Source organism: Thalassophryne amazonica, chromosome 7 (genome assembly GCF_902500255.1).
Source record: "Thalassophryne amazonica chromosome 7, fThaAma1.1, whole genome shotgun sequence".
Lineage (NCBI taxonomy): Eukaryota > Metazoa > Chordata > Actinopteri > Batrachoidiformes > Batrachoididae > Thalassophryne > Thalassophryne amazonica.
This window is the reverse complement of record NC_047109.1, coordinates 6,291,712-6,298,204: the sequence shown is the minus strand read 5'-3', so window position 1 is coordinate 6,298,204 and position 6,493 is coordinate 6,291,712.

Here is a 6,493-nt window from a genome sequence, read left to right as displayed (position 1 = left end):
CCTGAAAGATTCCACAGTTCTGAGAACAGACTGGCTCTCAATGCATCTGAATGTAGAATGTGGTCTTTACAGACGGTCAAAGCAGGTTTCCAGAGCTGCAGTCCTGTCCGAGATGTTTTCCAGCGTGCGGTTAACACCCACCGATTGCGCAGCCACTGCCTTCCCAATCGAATCAATCATGTAGGGCAGTCTGGATGGCCCAATCAAAGCTGCCTCCACTTTCTTGATTTTCCGGTAAACCAGCGCCATGCCCGCTCCACACAGCAGAAAGCCGGTCACCACCAAGCCAAATATATACACATCTTTGACGTCCTCCACAGAAAGCATGTAAAGGCACATGACCTGCCATCTCCTCCACGAGTCTATCACGTAACCCTTCACATGCGTCCCGGCAGGACAGGTCGGGTCCTCTGCCCCCGAATGTCTTGTAGAAAAAATAGTGTCAATTGCGTTCAAAGACCACTTTAACAGATCCATTATTGTCGTTTTCCAGAAGAGCAAAGCTGCAGCCTCACAGACAACACGCCACAGAAGCAGGAAAGATAAGGAGGGAGGGAGAAGAGAAAAGTGCGTCCGTCTCGGCCGGGTGCAAGCTGGCAAAAAAAAAAAAAAAGCTCAGCTATGTTATTTTGTCACTGTTTATAGGCCCCCTGGCCCATATTCTGACTTCTTAGATGAATTTGGTGCGTTCATCTCGTTTGTCAACTAGTGCAGATAATATTTTGATTATTGGTGACTTTAACATTCATATAAATAATCCCTCTGATCCCCTTAGCAAATCATTTATGCAAATTGTGGATGCTTTAGGATTCCAGCAATGCATTCAGGACCCAACACACATTAGTGGAAATACCCTGGATCTGGTTCTTGCACGTGGGTTTGCTGTCACAAATATTGACATTTTGCCTCTCGCATCTATAGTCTCTGACCATTCACTTATCAGGTTTACATTTATGCTGCCACCTTTAGTGGAACAACCTTGTGTACAATTGCAGCGTCGTATTAAACCCTGAACTATGACTGAACTTGAGGCCAGACTTCCTGATATTTTACCTTTGAATCTGGAGAATGCTAAATCAGTGGACAGCCTCACGGATAGTCTAAATTTAACGCTTAAAACTACACTTGATAAGTTTGCGCCTCCTCTTTTAAGGTCACGCCCTCCTAAGGCACAATCACCTTGGTTCAATGATTATTTGCGTGACCTCAGGCAGAAGGCTAGAGGTTTGGAACGGAAATGGTGTTATTCCAAATTAGAGGTGTTCCGCCTTGTGTGGCGGGATGCTATTTTAGATTATAAGCATGCACTACTGGCCACGAAGCAGACCTATTACTCTGATTTGATCAGTAAAAACCAACATAACTCAAAGTTTTTGTTTGACACGGTCACATTTCTTATTCACGGGCAGCCACCTGTTAGTCATTCTCCCTTTTCAGCACAGGATTTCTTGGATTATTTTGAGAAGAAAATAGAACATATTAGGCTGAGCATATCTCAGCACGCCTCGGCCCAGCCATTAAAACCTGCTATGGAGGTGGGTGCTACCATTGAGGTGTTACCTAGATTGACCGAATTTAATAGTATGTCATTGGTCGTGCCGACGAAACTTGTGGTGTCTACAAAAAGCACAACCTGTTTATTTGATCCCATACCAACAAAATTGTTTAAGGACCTGTGGCCCACTCTTGGGCCGACTGTGCTGGAAATTATTAATCTGTCATTAACCTCTGGATCTGTTCCGAAATGTTTTAAATCAGCAGTGATTAAACCATTACTTAAGAAAGCTAATCTTGACCCTCGTGTATTGAAAAATTACAGGCCGATATCAAATCTATCATTCTGTTCCAAAATTTTAGAAAAGGTGGTTTCACGGCAGCTCATAGACCACCTTACTGAGAATGATCTTTTTGAGCCGCTACAGTCTGCTTTCAGGAAATATCACTCCACAGAGACAGCGCTCACTAAAGTTGTGAATGATCTTCTGCGAGCAATGGATTCAGACACCACTATGGTTTTGATGTTGTTAGATCTCAGTGCTGCGTTTGATACCGTGGATCATCATATTTTGCTCAGTAGGTTGGAGAATATTTTTTGGATTACTGGAAGTGCCCTTGCCTGGTTGACGTCATATCTGTCCAGTCGTTCTCAATCGCATTACTGGTCGTATAATCGCACTACCTCTGACCTTGCTGACATGAGATTTGGGGTTCCACAGGGATTTGTTTTAGGCCCCTTGCTTTTCTCCCTGTATGTGGCACCCCTTGGGCATATACTGCAGAGTTTTGGGATTGCCTTTCATTGTTATGCTGATGATACTCAGTTGTACATGCCGATAACTCACTCCCATAAAATCCCCGGAGGACTGTCTTCTATCAGTGAGAAGTTGGATGTCTAGTAACTTCCTACTTTTAAACTTTGATAAGACTGAAATGATGGTTCTTGGTCCAGCGAGACATCGGCATCAGTTTGACCAGCTGGCGCTCAGCCTGGGTTCCTGTGTCATACATCATATGGGCAAAATGAGGAACCTTGGGGTAATTTTTGATCCCACGTTATCTTTTGACCTCCACATCAGGGATGTTACTAGGACTGCTTTTTTCCATCTGAGAAATACGAGGGCTGTCCGTAAAGTATAGGTCCTTTTTATTTTTTTCAAAAAATATATGGATTTCATTCATATGTTTTTACGTCAGACATGCTTGAACCCTCGTGCGCATGCATGAGTTTTTCCATGCCTGTCGGTGACGTCATTCGCCTGTGAGCACTCCTTGTGGGAGGAGTCATCCAGCCCCTCGTCAGAATTCCTTTGTCTGAGAAGTTGCTGAGAGACTGGCGCTTTGTTTGATAAAAAAAATTTTTTCTAAACCTGTGAGACACATCGAAGTGGACATGGTTTGAAAAATTAAGCTGGCTTTCAGTGAAAATTTTAACAGCTGGTGAGAGATTTTGAGGTGATTCTGTCGCTTTAAGGACTTTTCACAGTGCGAGACGTCGTGCAGCGCTCTCAGGCAGCGTCATCAGCCTGTTTCAAGCTTAAAACCTCCACATTTCAGGCTCTATTGATCCAGGACGTCGTGAGAGAACAGAAGTTTCAGAAGAAGTCGGTTTCAGCATTTTATTCAGATATTCCACTGTTAAAGGAGATTTTTTTTAATGAAAGGCGTGCGGACGGATTGCAGCGTCGGCTCGCAGCTGATGCGACGCTCCGCCACAGGAAAAACACCTCTGTTGGAAGCCTTAAGGACAAGTTGGAACATGTCCAGCTGTTAAACAATTTCTCATATACTCACTCCACTGAAAGCCATCAAATGCCGCCTGGATTTTACAAATGGTTATCAACACGGAGGTGTTTTTCCTGTGCCGCCGCACTGCGCCGGCTGCGTCCCGACGCGCGGACCCGTCCGCACGTCTTTCATTAAAAAAATCTTTAACAGTGGAATATCCGGATAAAATGCTGAAACCGACTTCTTCTGAAACGTCTCTGTTCTCTCACGACGTCCTGGATCAATAGAGCCTGAAATGTGGAGGTTTTAAGCTTGAAACAGGCTGATGACGCTGCCTGAGAGCGCTGCGCGACGTCTCGCACTGTGAAAAGTCCTTAAAGCGACAGAATCACCTCAAAATCTCTCACCAGCTGTTAAAATTTTCACTGAAAACCAGCTTAATTTTTCGAACCATGTCCACTTCGATGTGTCTCACAGGTTTAGAAAACATTTTGATCAAACAAAGCGCCAGTCTCTCAGCAACTTCTCAGACAAAGGAATTCCGACGAGGGGCTGGACGACTCCTCCCACAAGGAGTGCTCACAGGCGAATGACGTCACCGACAGGCGTGGAAAAACTCACGCATGCGCACGAGGGTTCAAGCATGTCTGACGTAAAAACATATGAATGAAATCCATATAGTTTTTGAAAAAAATAAAAAGGACCGTTACTTTACGGACAGACCTCGTATAGCGAGGATCCGCCCCATCCTGTCCATGGCTGATGCTGAGACCCTGATTCATGCTTTTCTTTCTTCTAGACTAGATTATTGTAATGTTCTATTTTCAGGGTTACCACAGTCCAGCATTAGGGGTCTTCAGCTGGTTCAGAACGCTGCCGCCAGTCTTCTGACACGTAGCAGGTCTGAACATATCACACCCATTTTGGCATCTTTGCACTGGCTCCCTGTCTCTGTGAGAGCAGATTTTAAGGTTTTGTTATTGACTTATAAGGTTGTTCATGGACTGGCGCCATCTTATCTGGCTGATCTGGTGGAACTCTACGTGTCGGCCCGGGCTTTGCGGTCGCAGGATGTGGGACTTCTCTGTATTCCCACGGTGAAGAAGTAGTCAGCAGGTAAAGGAGCCTTTTCGTATCGTGCACCCACCCTGTGGAACAGTCTTCCTGCGACCGTGAGGCAGTCTGAGTCTGTGGACATTTTTAAGTCAAGACTCAAAACCTATTTTTATTCTTTCTTATGGATAGTTTTTGTTTTATTCTTTTACTTCTGTTTTTATTTATGTATTTGAATTTTTTATTCATTTTTAATTATTTATTCAATTTTATGTTGACTTGTTTTATGTAAGGCGCCTTGAGACTGCTTTTGTTGTGATTTGGCACATTATAAGCTAATTAAATTAAATTCAATTAAACTGCAAGGCACGCATCAGCTCCAAGGTGACATCCAATTTGCGTCTGAGTTCAAGAGTCAACGCAGTCTGAGAATGCACTACCTTGCCGACCTCGTTAATCATGACGGACAAGCGAGGGCCCGTGGTTCTTGATGTCGCCGTCTTGCCAATTTTCCGGTAGATCAGGGCAGCACATAAGCGAAAAAGTACCAGCCCTGCTGTCATAAGACCAAATGCCACACTCCAGGAACTCCAGGAGTCGAGGACATAGCCCGCAGGATATGTTCCATCTGGGCAGGCAGGATCCCCCGGTCCTGACCTTCTTGTAGAAAAAATGGTGTCAATAGCGTTCAGAGACCAGCTGATCAATTCCATGGTTAATCCAGTAGTCGTCCAATAGACCCAGAACCCAATATAGTTTTGAGGAATTCACAAGTCTGGTGAAGTAGGGACTTGAAGGTTAAAAGCAGAGATAAGGGAGAGTGGAGGAGATGCGACTGCCCTCGTCGGAGTCCCAAGCTGAAGACGTCAAGTTGTACGTATATACAACTTCACGTCTTCTTTGGGTTTCTGTGTGGCTTCTACTATTCATAATAGTGGATAAACCCACAATGCAATGCCTTGACAGCTGAATATTTTCATTATGCAGTAAAACTTGCCGAAACCCAGACTCATCGAACAAAAGTAAAAGCCCCAATGCCTTAAATGAGGCTTTAAGATTTTAAGGCACCACTCCACAGTTGACTTAGAAAAAAGACTGACTCGTTCAAATGTAATCTTTTAATTCACGTAATGTCTGATGCTTATTTAAGGCAGGCCTTTATTTTTTTCAGATGTTGATTTGACCCTCACATGTCCAAACCATCTCAGTCTCACTCCTGATTTATCCAGGCTTGGGACCAGCACTCGGTGTACTGGCTGCACGCTCCATGTGGCCGAGTTAACGGATTTCGATTGCAACGGACCAAATTTGCTGGTGCACCTGAATCCATTATATGCGAGTTCTACTATACATACTTTTTCTCCATCATGACTGTGGGTGTAGTACTGCTTTGGTTTGCTGCCAGGCAGAGACAAAGGGTCACCTAGGCTCAGACAGTCATTAACTAGAGAGAGCTGTGCGCTGAGATCAGGTGCACCGAGGAAGAGGAGTCTTTTCCCCACTGACATTCTTGGAAAACACTATTTTTTGCAATAGTTTTTTACAAACACTCCAAAAGTGTTTGTAAAAACACTCCGAAAGTGTTTTTACAAACACTTTTAGAAAGTAAGTAAGGGACTTACTTCCAAAGTCCCTTCTGCTGCTCCATGTTTTCCACTCAGAGTGACCACAGAAGATCCTGAGGTGGATCTACAGATTTGGTACAAATTGCTGCCGGATGTCCTTCCTGACGTACCTCCATATTACATACAGAATGGGCAAGGGTAAGTTTTGAACCAGGAACCTTTCACATTGAAAACATGCCCACTTAACCACTTGGACACCTCCTCTACCCCAACCTTTAGTACTTACTCACAAAAATGAAACCGCATCCAGTCAATCAGCATTTTGAAGGCAGCGTGCACGTAGTGATGCTGATGTTCCCGAGTTTGATCACAGAAGTCTCGTTTTTAGTAACTTATTTTTCACAGCAGAAAAAAGGCTTTCAATTATAAAAATGAACTTTAAAATACTTAGATGAACAGTACTAGTGAATAAAAAATAGCTTTTACTGAAATCATAAAAATAATCATCGTTCTGGGGAACACAGTCGTCCTCAGCAAGCCAATGGGCCAGCGTCAGGAAGAGGGTTATTTTCTTCTGTATTTCACACAACTACGCCATTTTTTGCAGTGGTTCATATGTGTGCCAAGTGGTGGTGGGGGGGGGGGGTCTG